Here is a 20,712-nt window from a genome sequence, read left to right on the forward strand (position 1 = left end):
CGGATTATTTTTAGTATAAAAATACAATTGCAACGTTCTGCTGTATTTTATATTAGTCAGCAGTTTTCCCCTAGAATTACACAAATACATCACTGAGCTATAAATCAGTGGCAAAAATACTTCTTTTTGAAAAAAAAAATCCTTTTAGGAAATGAGCAAATGTAAGCCTTAAAATAATTTCCATTAAATATTTATTGTTTGCATTATTTCAAATAGGTAATGCAGGTCAGACAGTATACCAAAGAGGAGATGAAATGAGCAACAGTGCTGTGTAAGTGTGCATGATATTTAAAATTTTCAAAATTACATTTAAAGCTTTATTAAAATGTTTGTGATGTGAACATAAGTTGTAGAACAGGGGACTGCAGACTTATTTCTGAAATACAAAAAAGCTCCAGGAAGCACATGAAACATCTCTTTAAGAACTGATAAATATTCCTTTGTTATAATTTTAATATTTTGCAGTTCTTGCAGAGAAATAGGGAAAGTATTAAATACTGGATGGTGTTGCATTTTTCTCTTGCAAACGAGAAAAATATTTTTAAAAAATAAGGCTAGTAAGATTAGACTCTGCAACAGATATCCAAGATTAAGAAGCTGCAACTGATTCTTAAAATTACCCATTCCCTCTGTCCAAGCCCTTGAACAGTGCAGGAGAAATGGTTTTTGTGGTAAATGTGATGAGCACTTAGCCCAGTGTGGGAGAATATTACTTTTTTCCCCTATTAGTGTGTTGTGATCAAGGGACATTGAGTGGCAGCAGCAATATTAACCTGTAGGGGTCTGAGAAAAGAAAGTTAACAGAAACTGTGAAGGAGAAGCCTTGCTTTGTGCATCCCATGTCTTAGCCCCGTGTTTGTATCCTTTGGAGTCCATGGAAGACGAGAAGGAAGACAAAAGGGACCATGAACATTTAGTTGCTTTGGTTTCTTAAAAATCTTAGGCTTCTCAGGATTTATGGAGAGTTGAATAGTTGTTTTTTTAATTGAGTGGTGAAAGAGGGAAAAGGAAGCTCTGGCAATTCTTCTCTCTGTGGACATTTTGAACAGGTGAGGATATCTTTCTAAAGAGGGAAATAAAGCAGGATTATAACTTGTACTTTGGTTGGACTGCAAAACTGAAGTTATTTACCACCTTCTAACAACAACGATATATCATGCTGGAATTGTTCCAGTGATGCTGAGAGGGATACCACGGTCTGATGGAGGACTTGGAGAATGTGGAAGGAGTCTGCAAAATCCAAGGAATACTATATATTCAAAAGACAGACCAAATGGGCACTTTTTTCCCCTTTGTTGAGCTACTGACTCCATAAGAGACTTTTTTTTTCTTAAGGAATTTTAGAATGGTTGGATTTTTTTTTTTCCAGAGGTGGGCATTTATTGAGTGTAATAGAAGCTGATGTTGTATGGTACCTTTGAAAATCACAGTGAAGAATTACAGTGCACACTTTATTGAGTGTATGTGTATGAATATGCATATATGAATACTTTTTCTGCTTTTCACTGTAGAAGGGGGCTTTGGCAGGAGGGAGTGGAAGGTGGAAATGGAAATGCTTTGTTTTTCTCATCTTTTCTGTGGCATTTGCGATATTAATGTGGAACTAGGGAGCAATCAAATCATGGCATACGATATTTTTAATGTTAAGCCTTCCTATCAAAACTCTATAAAACTAACATGCCAATTTGGTTTCTAAAGAGAAGTTGTTTATATAGTTTAAATAAAAGCAGTGCATTTTTCTCTGCTGAGAAAATGGCTGCAGTTTTTTTATGTTTTATAAGCAGCAAGAGTATTGAAAAGCTCATTAAGAGTGCCATGTGTCTCTACTGCTGTAACTTTTGTGGCATTATAAAAAGTTTCTTTCACTTCTTTTCTAAGCTGTGTTGCCCATTTTGAATAGCCTCTGTTGGTTACAAGATTATAACACTGCAAAGGCTTTCTCTCAGCAAAGCCTTGCTAGTTTCTAGTGAAGCTTTTTTTAAGCAAATGAATTCAAAGCTAGTCTATTCTTTTATTATTTTCTTTCATTTACTTTTTTTCTTCTAAAGACTTTATTCAAAAGTCTGAATCATTTTGCAGGAATGTCAGGATCTGAACACTTGCTAATTTAGTGCATGTACGCCTTCTGGCCCATCACACGGTACTGGGAAATCAGATTGAGCGTAGCAAAAGAGAAGCTGCCTCTTTCTGCTGCATGTGCAAAGACTCGACTGGATCTCTTGGAAGCTTATTCACAAAGCGTCTGGTACTTGGGTTTGCAGTGTTTTGTGGATAGGAGACTGCCCTGTTGTTGTCAGTTATGTTTGCTGCGTTTAGATGTTTTAGGGAAAAGTGACTGGGTGCTGTAGTACATATGTTGCAGGGCAGGGGCGAAGCCTTGCATTCCATTCCAAAACTGGGATTAAGTAACAGTCTGTCTGAAGTTGGTTTATTTTACAAAGTATCGGATTTCAGCATAATTGACACTTTTATCCCTTTCAACTTTGTTCTTCTCTGTGGTCTACATTCTTCCCTCAGTCCATGGGTTCCACAGCTCTGCTTGAATTATATCTTGCAAGAGATGATTCCTGATTTATTGTATGCCTTTCTGAGCAAGAAATTTGGGATAGCCTTTCCTTTCTAGCATGGTGTGCTCTTTTGTGTAATCTGTCCAGAATTACTCAAGTAATAGATTTTAGTGGGCTCACGGAAACTGCACTGGTAAAAGAACATGAAAATCACGTTTAAATGTTAATAGATTTTTTTGCCTGTCTAAGGGTTTGAAAAGTTAAGCAGGCAAATTGGATGGCAATTAATAACATTTTTTCCCACAGCAACCTTTCTTCTCCCCCTCCTCCTTTATCTGTCGGCAGCTCACTTATTTTTTCTAGCAGCCTCTCTGACAGCCAGTTGACATGTCCCAGGCTTCCCTTCCCCCTCTCGTGTCCTTCACCAGTTATAACTGTTACAATTTGCTTCAGCAAGAAAGTTTTCATTGCAAAAAGAAGGTGAAATTAAACACCCTGTTCAACAACATTCAATCTGAGGCTTAGTTACCCCTTTTTGCTGATGTTATAATGATCAATTCACGTGTTACCAGTACTAACAGTCACTTTCTTTGGTGACTTCTATTTTGTGTATGATTCGTTGTATTTAGTGATTGTTTGGCTGGAGAGGGCACAGATGAATTAAATAAGGTCTAAATCCAATCCTTCCTTTTTTTGAAGTAAATTTTTTGTTGTTTTACTATATATAAGGAAGAATTATTCTTAAAATTTATATAGCTATCACAATGTCTTGTGCTCATCTTCTCTAACTACCTAAATATCATCCCTTCATTTGTTTTTCTTCTTAAACCAATACTTCAAATATTTCTCTAATCTTGCTTGTTACATAGCATCTGAAAAAGTAAAGGTATTTGAATTCTCGTTTGCTAGTGTCTAAACAACTTGAGTTTAATTTTCTCTGATGACATCATGTCTATGTTACAACTGTAAGTAGGATGTTTTTCGTATCTGTTGACCAATCTTTGTCTATTTTAAAGATTAAATATAGAACGAATAACATATATTTGTGACTTAATACATTTTAAGGTAGGTTTGATTATAATATCATAGTCTTTGTTTGCAGTCATGAAATGTGTTTTTTCTTCCCTCCCAAGGTGTCTGAAAGGTACAGATCTGATACTCATTGATTCATTTATCATTAGTAAGTTGTCACTGTCATGTTGTTATTAGTTCTTTTGGATGCAGTCAGTTATAGCTATTCTATTCTAGCTGCTTTGGGAAAAATATAATATGAACTTGATGAGCAATAAATCTCTTACCCCATTTTTGCATGACTGTCTTTTTCAGTTCTCCCAAAATTAGGGTTGAAAAACTGAAATGGCTCCAATGATTCTTCCTTTCTTTAACTCTTTTTTTCCTTTGGTCTTTTTTCCTTTTGAAGTTTTAGGTAGCCAAGCTACTGGAAACGATTTCTAATTGGTTTTTTCTTTTGTACATTTATTGATAGATAGTTCAAGATTTTTGAGGAAAAAAATGTTTAATCAAGTTTTAAGTCCATAAACTTAGACTTAGGGCTTTTGAAAGGAGATGTAATGGAGAAAGATTTGGAGTAACTATTTTTGAAAAACTTTTCAAAGAAAAACTTGCAGCTTATATTCATGGAAATACTTCTTTACTTGCTTAGCTGTCCTCGTTTGTGTAAACCCCCCTCTGTTCAGCACTGATCTTGGTCATGGTTTTATGTGTTGTCCTGCCTTTGTATGAGGAGCTTGTTGGCTTTGGTATGTTGTGGAAAAACACAGTGCCCTCTAGGTTACAGAAGGACAAAGATTAAGCAGCTCTGATTCTGGTATTTCCACAGTATTTCTTTTCTTTTGTCAGAAACAGCATGTTTAAATAGAACAATGGAGTTCTAAAGTGCTGTTGGCCAGAAAGTAAGATGTTAAGGTTAAATTAATTTGTAAAACTTTTAAATACATCTATATGGAGAGTGTATGTACATTTATTTTACATTTATTTAGAGAGTGTTTGAATTCAAGTACTGATCATGTACTATATGACTAAAGGGGGGAAGCTTTTATGCTTGCCAGCAGGACTTCATTGCTCAGCTGAATTACACCAGAAATAGATTGTTACTGGTGTAATTTACAGGCCAATAAAGCAAAGTGTTATTTTTAATAGTTATTTGTAACATCACATATGCAGGAAAACTTCGTAAGGTAATTCACGTGCAGTGTTTGTGACCCTTATGAAAAATAATTTCCAGTTAGGCAAGTACATGAATAAGAAAGGTTCATATTCTGTTGATGAAGGTAGGCCATTGCATTAGGGAATAGAACCAATGCCAGCTCATTTTTTGGTGGACTGTTCAAGCAATGTGTATCATCAGTGAGTTTCATGATTACTGTGAGAAATTTTAGACTTTTCTGGTATAATTTATATGCCTAGAATATAGTATGTATGATAATATGGTATAACATAAATACTTTTGACATGTTTGGATTGGCTGCATTAATCATTGCAAGTAGAGCTGTTAGTTATGAAGACTATTCAAATAAAGGCCAATAAAATGTTTAAAAGCATCATATTCTGCATGTTTCAATTTGCAAAAATGTTTTAAAGCATTTACACTATTTAATATTTTTCTATCTGGGAAGCTGAGATTTGGGACCTTTTCTGAACTGAAATAAAAATCACGACACTAGGTATTAGTTGATATATTTTGACATTCGTTGAGATTTTACTGTCTTGTCTATATTATCCTTAAACATATCTTGCATTAATTAAATTGGAGCTTGGGTTTTTGTTTTTTTCATCTTGAAAGGCTTCATGTCTTGTGTCAGCTAGATTTTTTTAAAGTACATTTGTCAGAATACATTGGCCAACACATTCTCCAATGAATTCTGTCTAGTCTAGACAAAAGATGAAAGAGAAAATATTTTTTACAGATTTCTATAAATAGACTGTGAAAGATTTTTCTGTGCTGTAAGATTAAATGGTTGATTTCATAATTACAACACCAAGAGAGGGAAAGCATATGCCTTGGGTATTGTACCTAATTTGTTTTTTATTGTTTGCTAGAATTGTTGTTTTCTTCACTTTTTAGTTTAATACATATCTGTCAAAGCCTTACAGTTTTGGAATAAAGGAATGAAATATGTTTAGAAAATTGTATTTATTTTGAACAGCTTGCATGAGCTGAAGCTCTTAGTAACTTAGTAGTAAGAGTCAAAAAGCAAGCAGGACATTTAGTGGCTGGGGTAAGGACACAGTTCTCATAGCTTATGCAAGAACTGTAGTGTGTGTCTTTTTGTGTCTGTATATTGTGTCTTTTCCTTACCTATAGTAGGCCAATGTTTATTTCTGTGTGTTGTAACTGTAATAAAGCTGGAAAGTTGCAAACCATAAGGGTACATAACTAAAAAAATTGCCTCTTTCATTTGTCAAAGCAAAATATCTTTGTAGCTTCTTAAGACTAGACATGAGGTGGAGATTTCTTAAGAAGATGGTGGTGAAGCACTGGAACAAGTTGCCCAGAGATGTGGTAGATGCCCCATCTCTGGAGACATTCGAGGTCAAATTGCATGAGGCTCTGGCCACCCTGATCTAGTTGAAGATGCCCCTGATCATTGCAGGGAGACTGGACTAGATGGCCTTTAAGGGTCACTGCCAACCCAGCCCATTCTTCAACTGGATGACTCTTCATCCAGTTTTCATAGTGATTTTTTATAACTGCTGTGGTTTCTGTGCATAATACAGCTGGTCAGACACTAGACTGTTGTGTTTGAATCTTAATCCATTACAGCTCATGCTTGTAGCTTCTTTCAAGTCAAAGCATAATCCAGACACTGACGTTTGTCTCTAATAAATATATTCAGATTACAGCTTCTCTCTACACAACTCTGTCAGATTTAGGAATGTTATTTTGCTCACCAAGACAGGATTTTCTTTCATGCTCTCCAGCAGCCTCTCACTTTTCCTCCCCACCCCACTAATATTAGTCATTTGTGCTTGTGTCAGCTTCGCCTTTTTGTTTACTCATCCATGCCATATTCCTCTCGGCCCTTCTTTGTCAGCGCTTGCCTCTTGTTTATCTTTCACTCTCGCTCTCATCTTCCCTAGTTCTTTTCTTGCTAATGTATTGCTGACTATTACAGTCCTTCCTTGCTTTTGGTTGCTGCTTAAGGAGTTAATCTTCTTTCAGGACTATTATGTCTTCAGGCTCTGAAAGGAAGGTGGCAGTTTTGTTTTGCTCCTGGAAACTAAACTTTTACACATAAGGTGTAAAGCCAGGTGCTGGTGGCTTCCAGCAGCTTGATGCTCTTGCTTGTGAGAGCAGTAGCTCTTTAAAGAGACAAAATATTTCTGCTGGTGAAGTCAGGAAGGACCTGAATTAAATCAGAAATCAAGTATCTTTTAGTGGACATTGAGACTTGCTAATACGCTCTTTCTGGGGAACTGTTGAGGCCATCCGAGAAGTGTCACTGAAATTGTCATCTCCAGCCATCTCCTAGCCCCTTAGCCCACCAGGCAGTGAGGCATGCGTTTTGTATTAACATCACATCACTTGTGAGCACCAAGTATTGCAATATGTAGACTGCTGAACCACAGAGACTATCATAGGCAGAATTCCTGTGGTGGATGCTGACATTCAAAACGGGGAAACACCAGGTAGACACACTCCCTGTAGAGTCCTGTCTGGCATTGTGTGGTTTTTCTTTTGCTCTGTCTCACTGTTCTGCAGACAGCTGTTCTTACAGACTGAAGGTTGGGAGAGTGTTTTATAGAACTTCTGTAATTTGTTCTGACATAGATGAATAATAAAGTCAGTGGTAGCCTTGCTATAAATCACTGGTCTAGGCATGTAATTATTCCTGATTTTTTTTGACTGTGCCTGTTACAGAAAAAAATGTGATTTTTTACTAGTTAACATCATTATAGGATGAGTTCATAAATGGGACATGCATTTTACAGTGTAAAAGTTGTATACAACTGTTATTCTTGTGCCTTGACTAATGTTAAACTTATGAGATTATGAAAACATTTAAACTGGTTCTTTTCAAGAAGATAATTAAATGCCTTCTAGTGAGGCTGTGAAGGGAACTTTAATGCTTCATTGTTTTGTGTAATTTTTATGGTTGTGCTCCAAATCTGTCTGAGAACAAGTATTTTTGCTACCCTGTATTCTCTTCCTGCAAAAGGTTCTCAGTTAAGATATTTTAAGGATAATTAGTCTAAATGCATATTTGTACTGAAGTTATCATTGTAGAATTAAAGATAAAAGTTGCTGTTAGAGTACAAATCTATGCAGCATCAGATAACAACAGTACATAAAGCAGCATTCTTCCAGAGGCTGTTGATAGGCCAAATAAACAGGAAGTATCACTGGCAGTCTATGGAAAAAAACATAGTGGTGAGCTCATAAATGTGAGTAGGCAGGCAGAACAGACTAATCCCACCACCCTGGGTCAGTTGCATAAGGATGCAGGATCTGTCAGGCCTAAAGAATTTTTCCAGTGATCGAGAGTTTTGAAAGCAGTGAGTTTGCCCAGAAAAGTTCAAGCCAGTAAAGCAGAAAAAAGGGAATGGCAACCTTAATGTGTAGTTATACCTGGATTTTACTGAGTAAAAAGTACTACTAAAAGTACTACTTTAAAAAAAAAATTACCAACCCCAAGAAAGTATTGAAAAATTATGAGCATTGTCTGTAGCCACAGGCAGCAGTAACAAATGGAAAGATTAACATTTATAACTGTCCCCCTGAAGAATAAATTTCTGTCTGCAGAGGATGAGTTTACCTGTAGTACTGTCTGTTCTAAAAATGCTCTTTGTCAGATGAGAGGCAAGTGGGGTAGAGCATGAAGGGCAGAGAATTTGAGAGCCTACTGTGGTAGTTCACAAGGGGAGTAGGGTGTATTTCTTCTCCCACATGACTAATTCTAACAAGTTAGTGAATATCCTTTGTGAACACAGTTTTTCTAACTTTCAGCCTTTTTTTCAATCATTTGCTTCATTTGTCTTGAGGCTAGAAGTCTGCAGATAGTGTGAATGATTGCATACATTCCTGAAATTATCTATCTTTAAAATACGGTATCTAGCGATTGTCAAACTAGATTCAGTATTTTACTACCTGTGCAGAGAAAAAAAAATGCTATTCTGGTTTTCAGGATATAACCTCAAGATCACATGATGTGTTGAGAATCTTGGCACAGATGGTGAAATTCCAGAGGCTGAGCAGTTAAAACGAGAAATTTGCTGTTGTTTATTAGCTAGGGAAATCATTACCATTGGTACCAAAGAGTTAAAGTCTAGTCTTTTGTATCCAAAATCGTGATTTATTACTGTTGAGATTGGGCCTTAGGAAATAAATGCAGTACTGTGATGTGGTGTGGAAGTCTGTACTTCTGCTGTTTCAGGAGTAAGTCCAAACCACAGACCTGAAAAAAAAGCAATGCTACTACAGTCAAATCTGGCTGAAGTTGTTTGCAGCATAACACAGAATAAGTGATGTGTTTGGCACAGCAGAAAATGTGTCAGTCATATGGCTGGACTCCATTCTAAGTGAAAATAGTAGCCATATCTTATGTGGTTTACCCTTCACTAGTCATTGAAAGCTGATTCCTGTAAATAAAACAGTATCTTCTTTTTTTCATGACATTTCCTTTTCTTCTCTAGTTTCTTTCTTCTAAAAAAATTGAGGACTTCGAAGGAAAGCTTACTTCTAAACTTAAATAGTCTCTTAAAATGAAAAGAAAAAAGTAAACCAAAATACAACACAGAAAACACTTTAGGCAACAGCATAAAAAAATACTCTTTTATGTCTTACATGATGACACAATATGCATACCATTTAGTATCGTAAGAGTGCCAAGCTTTTAAAAACCTGCTAAATATCAGCCCACCAATGCCTGCTAATGTGGAAAAAAAACATATAATTCTGGACATGCAGGATACATCTGCAGTTTTGTTGTATAAGTAGAACTGAGCAACTAATTTGGTTGATAATATCTTTGTACTGTTACTAGAAAATAGAAAATCCTAAAGGGGGAAAAGCATTGAAACATTTTCGTAGCCAAACCTGATCTGAGTTGATTATTTCATTGTGTCTAAAATTACTTTGAATTGTGGTGTTTGTTTCTTCCATAGCTTTCTCTGCAAGTTACTTACCTGAATGCTAGTTAAGTCACACACAGTGTTATATGGAAGCAAGGAATCATGTTTATAGCTCATTGTAAGTCTCCATACTTTTTATTATATTTTTTTCCATGCAGGCTAATATGAGCTTGCTTTTTTGTGTTTCTGTTGCATTTGAATCCATACAAAGCTTTCTTTGAGTCTTTTGTTTCCACTGAAAATTTTCCAGTAAGCATAGATCTTTGTACTCCTTTCACACAGCTCTTTTTGTGGAACATACGAGACTTCCTCTGAAAGGGAAGATTTCTCTAGTGCTCATTTTCTCTGACCTTTTTCCCTGTGAATTGTATCATGTAGGGGACACTAGGCTGTCATTTCAGTTTCATCTGCAGAGCTACAGTCAGAGCTAGCTGGAAAGACAATCATCATGTGCTTGTGTTTCTTCTATTTTTCACTGGAGATCTGTTGCCAGTATCCCCATGTTCATGTCAAAGGACGTGCTTTTATTTAATATTTTTAATACGCACAATATTTACGTGTTTCTGAGATGCAGGGTTATGGTGTGAGAGAGAAAACATAGGAACATCCAACTAACAAGCTGAGGAAATTCTTGATGTGTATTCAGAAGATGTAAAGACTATAACATAAGGAAGGAACAGCTATGGCATTTCATGTGTTTGGTTATGAACCTTGTTTGAACAGTGCTTAACCATTTCCCTTTACACTTCTGAGAAGTGTGGTTGGGGAGAAGGAGAGCAAGTTGTTCTGACTGGTATTCTGCATGTGAGGAAGTGTACATGGAAGCAGGAGGAGGGAAAAATAACAGAACAGCATTTTTAGATCTATTAGTAAAAGCAGCACATCTAGTCCTTTTCTATGCTTCATTTTTCTCTGCGTTTTGCTCTTCAAAAATAAAACTTCCTGAGGAGGCAAAATGGACTCGAGATTATTCATCTCATTTGAAATGGTGATGGAGAATGGAAAGAGAAGTTGGATGTTCTCCTGACTAATGTTATTTAGAAGAACCAAGACCAGGGATAAGGCAGCCTCATTTCACCTGAATATTGCCTGTGTTTCCTTTGCTAAAGAAAACAAATGGAACAAACAATTTACAAAGTCTCAGGATATTTTGGGAAGTCATCCGTTTTCCCAATTGAGACTTTCAGCTGTATAGTCAGCTGACTATGCTGAGTATTGACTAACAAAGGAAATGGTTGCTGGTGAATATGATGTTGCTCTATTGCTGAGAAGAGGTTGTGTTGAGTTTTTCCAACCACATTTGCTTTCTTTTAAGGGGAGGTAGAAGAGATGGCTGAAGAAAGATAATGAAGTGTCTTGGTATTTCTAATAAGGACAGTAACAAATGTCTTTGAGCAGATTATAGAACTAACTTCCAAGATATCCTGCCTGATTTTTTTTTTATTCCTTGAAATTCTAGGTACTACAGAAGTGGTACACAAGCCAGCACAGTTTCCAAGCTGATCTAGCATACGTAGTTGCCTAGAAGCAAGAGTTGTCCCTTTGCAAGGTAGATATCAGGAGTAAGAGTTACTGCTTAAAACAAGTGCCATATATTTAGAATGATAAGCAGGACAGAATATGAGGCTACTGGTGGGTGGATGTTATCAAGACCTACCTATTTGCTACAGAACACTATTTGAGTGGGGTCATAAAAGCTGTGGAAAATACTGCTGAAGTGAAATTATGTTAGCCTTCATGTATTGGAATATTTTTTAAGTCTTCTGAGAAGAAAATTTATTCCAGTCTTGTCTTCTAACTTTTGAATTGATTGAGTGAGCTACAAAATAACTCTTATATTGTATTTAATGTACCTTCAGATGTGGTAAATTCCAGGTATGATAAATTTCATAGAGAGAATCAGTCACTTGCAGACTAAGATTAAATGAGACACTTGAGAACATTAAATTCCCTTTAGTAAGTGCCATATAATTGCTGCTCTATTGAGTCTAACATTCATTTCTAGATCTGTCTAGTATCATGTAAATAAGTAACTGTTTACCTAAGAGGTTTCTAACATTTTGCCTTATAAAGTGTGTATGGACAAAAAGAAAACTGAAAACTGAGAAAAGTAACCAGTATGCATATGTACACATATGTTTCATTTTAAAGCGCTCATAATAATATTTTATTCCAAATCCATTAAATTATCCAAGCTTCTGAAATTATGTACATGAAAAAATCTTATTCAAACAAGTTGAAGTATATAGCAATGCAAAAAAAAAAAATCAGATAGTGTCTTCTTGTTTTAGTGCTCCAAGTCAACAAAAGGTACTCTGCATTTACAATGATGTAATGTTATAATTTGAGTGCTAAGGCTACCAGACAAGACTAGACAAAGTGAATTTTAAAAATGCCATTCTAATTAAACTAGTCCCTTGATGCAGATCACTGATGGTGTTTTGGCCTTGCTCTTGACTTTTTAACACCAAGAGGTATTTCTAATGGCTGTGGTTAAGAGCTTTAAGCCCAGCTCTGCTAATGATCAGCTAACACCTGTTGTGGTGAAAAGCTATTTTAGTTCAACAGTCTCAAGATTAGTTTTATAGACCAAAATAAACCCTTGTCATACAGTTGAGTGAATAGCTTTAGATTTTGGGAAAAATATGCTGAATGTGTGGTCTAAGCCTATTGAAATATATGGAATATTAAAGCAGTACTGGAAAATGGTACTGTGCAAATGCTGATGTCTCAGCCAGAGCAGGAAAGTAAATCTTCTCTGCTGCCACATTAATACTGTCAGGATTTCTGTCTGTCACTCTTATTTAGCTAACTGACAGATAATTTTTTAAATCATGGTAACTTCAAGAGGCCTTAAAAAAACCACAAGTGATCACATGATTGACTCTGTAGCGTGCTGTCATGATGTAACAGCTCACTGAAACACCAAGAAACCTAATAAACAAAAATACAGAACTTCTGCTAACGCACTTCATACAGAGTCAAGCACTGCTTTATTTTTTATTTTGTTCTTACAGTGCAAAGGTCTTGGCATAATGTTCTAAAGATGCCATGTAGAATTTATATTAGATGCTGTTAGGCAAGAAAGTATTTAAGACCTAACCGAGTAATAACACATTTTCCTCATGCAACACTGAAAAATAAATACTAACATAGGACTTGGAATAATGCCTGAAATATAATTAAGTTGAAGTGTATAATGCAAGTTGTCATATTTGTGAAGAAGAAGTAAATTGTCCTTGTCTTGCTAGTTTTGCCCTAAGACTGTTAAATCAGTTAGTAATCTGTAACTCCAAAGACTTTGCATATTGTTGGGTTTTAAGTTCTAGTTCTCAAAGCCATATGGAAAAAAATGCTTTTGGTTGCTGCCTAAAATTGCAGGCTGTTTCACAGAAAAAGGCAGAAATTTTAAAGACAGTTGCTCATGTGTTGATATATATACACTTCTAATTTGCAGGATTAGTTGATAATATTTTGATTTTTTTCTGATCCAAAATTCTGTTAGAATGACTGGAAGCATAGGACAGATTTCCGTGTTTAGTGAACTTGTGAAATTAAGGAGATATGTCAAGGCATATACAGCACAGGTTTAGATAATTATTAAACATAATCTGAGCAGTTCTTTTGACCTTGAGGAGGAAAGATGCAGTAAACTACAATGCACACTGGTGCAAGTACTCCTTCTGTTTAGATTTCATTTAGTGCAAAAAAAAGCAACGAGAAACCAATCTGCAAAGTCCCTTGGCTACTTCCATGCTAGGAACTATTTTCTGCATAAATTAGACTATCTTATCTTCCTTCCTGCTAGCCACTAAACGTATCCACTGTCATAGTATTTATGGAAGCCTTGAATTCTCAAGGTATAAAAATATTATTGTCCTTGTTTGTGTTGCTCTCCAAGGACACAATTACGCTAAATAAGGTTAGAATTTGTCAATTTGGAACAAGAATCATCTGGAGTGAAATGCTAGTGTAATTTTTTTTTCTTGTTGGGCCTTAGAAAATGTGAAGGTGTTCATAACTAATAAAATGTGACTGGAGAATATACAGCCTGATTGCTTGTGCCTAAAGCAATCTTAATGTTTCTAGAAATTATTTATCTGTTGCTGTCAAACAAATTAACAGATGCCCCAAATATGGGGTTGTTTCCACATTAGTGTGTCTTACCTAACTACTAACACATGCAATCAAATAATTCTTGTCCATAATACTTAGGAAGGTGAGGAATTTATAGGTGCTCAAATTGCCATACTGTGTAATGGTGCAGATTCCAAAAATATTATTTGAGATTGTTGTCTGCAATGCCAATGATTATGGATGATGGAAGCTGAAAAGAGAGGATCGTCTGAAATAATTTACTTCATCGTCCTATTTGTCTGCTCCAAAATTAACCACTGTTGTTTAGAACTGTCACTTACTTGTGATGTTTTTTATAAATTGGAGATTGTACTGTGGATTCCATGAGTAGAAGTTCTCCTGTAGTAGCAGTAAAGTCCTCAAAGGCTTGAATTTGATATGTTGCATGTTGTTGCTACCACTTCTAATTTGCAGTCCAAGAGGAAATCTTTATTGGCTATCAGGTTTTGTTTGAATTTTGAACCTAAAGCAAAGTTGTCATGCATTAGGGTGATACCCTCAGAGAAATGAAAAGTATTTCATATATATCTATGTATTTAGGTATAGAAGAATGGAGTTATTTCTGTCTGAACTTCAGATTATTCAATTTCAATAAAATGATGGTTTATGAAGACACTGGAGGAGCTCCTTTGTTAGTATGAAAAAAAAATAGCCTCTCTGAAATGACAGCATTAAGTCTTTGTCTGGGATGAATCAGGCAAGTATTTACAAATGTACATTTTAGTTTAAGGGTTCCATTTCAATGCAGTTACATAAAAATACATATAGAGATTTACATACAGTAATTATATCATTACACATAACAGAGAAGATTTGTGTATAATAACAATGGAAAATAAAAAGAGGATAAGTCTTGGGGATAGCACTGAACTAAGGATAATGGTGTATCAAAGACAAAAATCTTTATTGTAATTATTGTTCAATGGTCTGCAATTCTGAATGCATTTTTAGATTTATTGGAAATTTCATTTCTGCGTATAAAGAGCGTGTATACTGTGATAACTGCAAAATAGAAACTTTAAATTTAAATATAGATACCAGGAGATAAAATAACTCCTAAGCAATTTTTTGCATTAAAATATTTATATTCATCAGCACAACAGAATTCTGCTTAAAAGCAGTCCTTTGACACATACATTAAATCAGTTTAGTCATCAAATGCTACTTCTTGTCCAGTTAAATATGCCTGTTTAGAAAACAGTAATGAATGTTAGCTGTTTACTGATTTGAGGGTTTGTGTTTGTGCGTAGTTCCTCTTAATTTGTGCTCACTAAGGTATTGGTAAACTGTTGAGTGTTCTGATAAGAATAAAAACAATACTAGGAGGAATTTGAGCTCTGTGAAACTTCAGCGTCATACATTTGCTAGTGTTGCCATATAATCAAGTCTTCTTTTGATTCCTATTTATTTTAAAATCTTTGGGAGGGGCATGTACAGCAGAATAGGTTTGTGTACTTGATTTGAACATACTTGATCTGTTTGAGCCAACAGGAAATTTTGACATGTTCCTACTAAGCAGAGAAGCTAAAAGCGGTCATACTGACTGGCTTGTTCTATTGCCAAGCCATGGTTCTGCTGCTTAATTGTAACTAGAAATTCAGGATTTTTCTTGCCCTCTTGATACTTGTGCTTTTCACTAAAACATAAAAAGTGCACTGGTATTGGAAACCACTTAGTCACAAATGTACTTTATTTTAACTTATAGGGTTCTAACAGAATTATTGTTTAAAGTTACAAATCTCATTTCAACCAGATGCTGCCAGTACTGCTGTAGATCATCTGTGTTTGAACTTGGTTAGTAAAAGAGTTAATATTTTAAGGACTCTTTTCAAAACTTCTATTATTTTTGCCTTCCTCTGGGCCTTGGATTGCCTTAATCTTTCTTAGGCAATTAGGAATAGTCTCATAAAGTTCATTTAGCTACTTTCCAGGGCAGAGTTTTCTGTACATACTTTTTTTTCTAGAAATGCAAGGAGTATCTTTTATGAAATACTATTCTGTTGAAAAAACATACATTTAATGTAAGGAAGTTTTCCACAATAATGTGGCATCTTTCAGGTTTTTCTGTAAGTTGATTATTTTTAATTTTACTTCATTTTGCCTTTTTGGTCACCAAGTTAGTGCTAGGAGAAATTTCCAAAAAATTTCAAATTAAATAAGTGTAATTTGAACATGGCATTTTAGAAGAAAAACTTGTGTTAGTTATACAGAAACTTAAGTGTCAGATTATGTGGATGAGAAAAACAGGTGGAAAGCAAATCACATTCTCCCTAATATCATACTGATTTTTTTTCTCTTGTTCTCAGTCATGAATTCCATAGAAGTTTTTGCCAATTCTTTGCTGTGTACATAAAAACAAATTAAACACTTTTAAGTTAGCTTTCAGTAAAAAAGTAATTCACCAGAGATTAACAGATATGTATACAAGGCAAATGCACATTTTCCCTATTCATGCCTCAGTCATACTAGTGAGTTTTTTTATGTACTCACCTGACTATTGTGCAGGGTATAGAATGTGGAAAAGAATGTGTTTCATTTTACAGAAAAGAACAGAATGAGTTAAAAGGTTGCCATTTTGCCTTGGGATGTGCTGAAGAAATAAGGGTTTCATGTTAATTATCTGAATGAATTAATGAAAATCATAAAGACATACATGGTTATATGAAACAAGACTATTGATAAGTGGACATGAAGTAATTCACATGAGTAATTTGGAAATATTAATGTGTGGTTTTTTGGAAAGGTAAACAACAAAGCTCCTGAAGTATGTTAACTGAAATGGATAATATAAGGGAACTAAAAAGGAATATTTTAATTTCTTTTCTCTAAATCCTCCCCAGTGTTCTGTGCTTGTTTGTTTGTAACTTAAAATATGTTAGTAAATAACCTGAGCTGAATCTGAACGAAGGGCCATGTCTTGGGAGGCATCACAGAGGAACAGAGCAATCCTCAGGGTGCCTCCTGCCTGTGACTTCAGTTAAATAATTTTGCCACACCCTGGCAATTTGGCCAATAAGCAGAATATTTATGGTTCACTGATGGACTGATGTACAAATTCTTAGGAATTCCACAATTGGGTTCAATTAAAATTGCTGAGTTTGCAAGTCCATTTTCAGATGATAGCTCCATCATAGCAGTCGCAGTACTTTGCTAGGCTACTGACAGTTTATCAGTGAGCAAGCATCAGGAGTAAAAGAATAACCTTACTGGATAGATTTATCATAAGAAAAAATTAGAAAACATTAAATTTAATTATAGCTACAGTTAATAAGAATCATCTTTACCCGTTCTAGCTTTTCTAGTATGTCTTATATGCCTGAGTAAGCTCTTCCTGAATTTCATGTCAGGAAGAATTCCTATTAGAACTCCAACTTTTTTAAACAGTAGATGGAGGAATACAGACAAGTGGCTTTGACCAATCTTTACCTTCTGTAAGTCGTGACTGACTGATGCAGTTCTTTCTCTGTTTTCTCTGACAGAAAGTTATATGAATGATCAGGGAGTGCTTCACACCTAGGTTAAATTCTGAATAGTGAGGCTGAATCATTCATTAATGATACCTGATTTCTGGATTTGACAGAAATCTGTGTCTGAGTTTGATCTGGGTGTCATTACTAATGTAATCTATCTATCTCATAATTCAGGTATTGCTTGGAATCATAGAATGGTTTGTCTTGATAGGGACCTTAAAAGCCATGCTGCTCCAGCTCTCCTGCTGTGGACAGGGACACCTTCCACTGGACCAGGTTGCTCAAAGCCCCATCCAACCTGGCCTTGAACACATCCAGGGATAGGGCATCAATAACTTCCTTGAGCAATCTGGAACAGGTTGCCTGGAGAAGTTTTGTTCCAAGAAAAAAACTTGCCTTTTCTTCTTACGTAGTTATAGGGATACTGTAAGTGTTGTACAATAATGGACTACTTTGTTATTAGGACTGGCAGCATCATCTTGTTTCATTTGAATGTCATATAAGGAAGATAGATTGAATGTGATATTTTGGTTTGTGTAACACTTCGGTCATCATCATCTCCTTTTTACATTCTGATATGATGGAAGAGGATGATACTGTTTGCAGGAAAAAAATGTGTGGAAGAATTGGAGAAGTTAGTTTTCCCATGTGAAAATATCCTATTCTGTGCAAAAAATGTTGCAGCACTACTATTATTATTATTATTATTATTATTATTATTATTATTATTATTATTATTATTATTATTATTATTAATTTCCTTCCATTTCTTCTCACCCTGTCTAATCTTCCCGTGTTTCTCTTATTTTACTTTATTGTTCTTTCCCTGAAGTAAGAACAAAGATGACTTGTAAAGGTTCTCAATAGTGGTTTTGCTTCAGAATTATTTTGTTAATTTTCTTAGCTGCCCTTGGTGCCATATAATGAACTTTCAAGTATGTTGACAAAACTTGCATTATCTTGATTAAGTTGGGTTTTTTTCCCAGATGCTTTGTTTTAACCTATAGTCCTATTAACAGAGTCTAGATTTAGCTTCAGGTGAAAATATAAAGCTTTGGATCTTATGAGAAAATACTTATTATATTGAATATTTGGACATTTGGGGTATAAGATTAAAGCTTGCTTAATAGTTATGGTTAGATGTTCTGAAACTTCTTTACAGCCTTTAAGTATAAGCATTTGTGCCCTTCATGCATGTATTATTGTGGGTTTTTTGTGGTGCTTTAAACATTATAATTGGTGATGAAAAGGTGAGCATTTGAATTCTGGCATAGGACTGTGAGCTCTGTACCAGTATAAAATTACAAGTGCTTTTTTAAATGAAAACTAGGTCTGCTTCTCGTTGTCTTGTGTAATTGCAATGTTTTGGTTTTTGTATCAATAAAACTGTTGGAAAATTTAAATTTTTCTTCTGTAATTTTACTGCAGGTATACCTTTCATTTTATTTCATGAATACCTTTAAAAAGTAAATACGGCCTGTCATTGCTCCTGCAGAGGAGTGAAACGTAATGATCTCTGCTTGTCTTCCACCCTGTTTCTCTTCAGATTTCCTCTCCCCCTATTTGGCTTTATACACAGCTCATGAAGCATGCTTGCTTAAATCACTGCTTTAAGGTTACCACTGATTTACAACCACCACTGATTTAGGTGGTGTGGGAGGTGCACACAGAGACAGAGCTCTGGGCTGCCTGTTCTCCTCCTGCAGAGCTGGATGCTGTAGACACAGAAATTTTGTGCTCTGCCCTCCGTGGGCCAATTGCTAAGGTGAACTAGTGAGAGAGCAAGGGCTCTGCTGCTGGACAAGGGCAGTAATCAGACCTGAAAATATCTTTAGGAGCATTATTAGACAAGACTTTTAGTTGTTACTGTTCTTTTGCAAAATTAATACTAGTATCTACCACCAAGCAGCACAGAAAAAAAATCCCTTGAAGTAAAAATTAAATAGTATGACAGAATACTAATAGTGGAGAAAATGGGGAAAAGGGTGACCTTTCCCACAAAATAAGCTTTTAAGGTAAAGGAAAGGTTGTTCAAGTGTTTGCCGTAGCAATTCATTAAGGTCTTTGATTTAGCAGTTACCTGTATAGCTGCTAAAAAATAAACTCAGACACCAGTGTCCTGTGCTAGAAGTGCCTTGCTTGTGTTTGTCTTAAGACCAAACTAAAATAGGTATTTGTGTGAAGTTTGATGAAGCAGGAGAGAGATGAGCTCTCAGAACTAGGACGTACATGGGTTAACAGATTAGTGATTATAGTTTGTAAAAGGGCACTTGAAAGTCTACAGAATAGAGTATGTTGTGATAGTGTTCCCTTAATTCCAGATCCTCAGAACTTAGAGGACAGTACAGAAGCCTCTTAATCTAATACTGAGTAGAAGTCATGAAAAGTTGGTGCAGAGAATTCTTGGTCACAAAGGGTAGGATTAGTTGAAGTGAAGGCTGTGCGTGCCTTCACACTGCCTTCATTTATGCTTTCATTTGCTGTTGCCTCTCTTCCTATTGTAGTTTTGTTTGAAAGAATTTTTTTTAGATTGTTTCTTTCTGCTTCTTTTCCTTTGAAATCACTAGGGAAAACAAAGCCAGATTACAACACGACAGAAATTTGTCAGGCATTAAACACAAACCATGACCAAATTATGCTTTTTAATGCTTTGGGAGATCTTTGAGAGGAATGAATAAAACCACTGGGGCTTTTTCTCCAGTCTACAAATATCTATAGACAAATATATTTTCTCAGAGAAGATGGATCGTATTTGCAGTTTCAATAAAATAGGCAAGGAAGCTTTCCTTCTGTCTCACTTTTCAGAAATGGTATATTCTCTCTAAAACCATACCAGAAAGAATCCAGGCAGTCTGTAAATTATAAAGAGACACCAAAAGTATATTGGCTGCATGTGTTCTATTGGACTTTCCTGAAAATCAGTGGTTGGAGACTGGCACTAAGTTCCTGGCATCAGTGCAGCATGTTCCAAGTGATAACTTAAAATTATTTTAGGAAAGCTGCTTACATAGATTATTCCATATTCCCTATGCATCTACTGAAGTAAAAAATTCTTTATGTTATTCTCAAGTCATAGCAAGTTCTAGATTAATTAATATTCTTCAGATTCTTAGCAAATTCAACATTTTTCATGTGGAAGTGCTGTTAACATGGTCATCAGGGCACCTTGCATATGACAAGAGGCCAAGAGAAAGCTGGATTTGTTCAGCCTTGAGAAGTAGGATCCCTGCAACAGCTACCCAGTATGCATGTGTGGAGAAGGCTGAGCCATTCAGCCCAGAATCACATTCTCTTTTTTCCTTTGATTCTGAGTAGCCATTTTAATTTGTGTAGTTTGGTCTATGTACCATATGGGTACATGTAAAGGTAGCACTGCATAGCTGAGAAGGAGAAAGTGGTTTTGAAGGCCACTTTTTATGTTGAAAATAGATTAAGGTGATTTGTACAGTCCTCAGTTCATCAAATAAGTCCTCTAGCCACATATTTGACTTTCAGAATAGGAAACA

At 35.5% G+C, this 20,712-nt stretch overlaps 1 protein-coding gene across 11 annotated transcripts in view; it reads left to right on the forward strand.

Moving 5' to 3' along the window:
* Nucleotides 1–20,712, forward strand: part of TTC27 (tetratricopeptide repeat domain 27) — a 157,098-nt gene that overhangs the window by 38,568 nt on the left and 97,818 nt on the right. The window lies entirely within an intron of this gene.

Source organism: Sturnus vulgaris, chromosome 3 (assembly GCF_052056855.1).
Source record: "Sturnus vulgaris isolate bStuVul1 chromosome 3, bStuVul1.hap1, whole genome shotgun sequence".
Lineage (NCBI taxonomy): Eukaryota > Metazoa > Chordata > Aves > Passeriformes > Sturnidae > Sturnus > Sturnus vulgaris.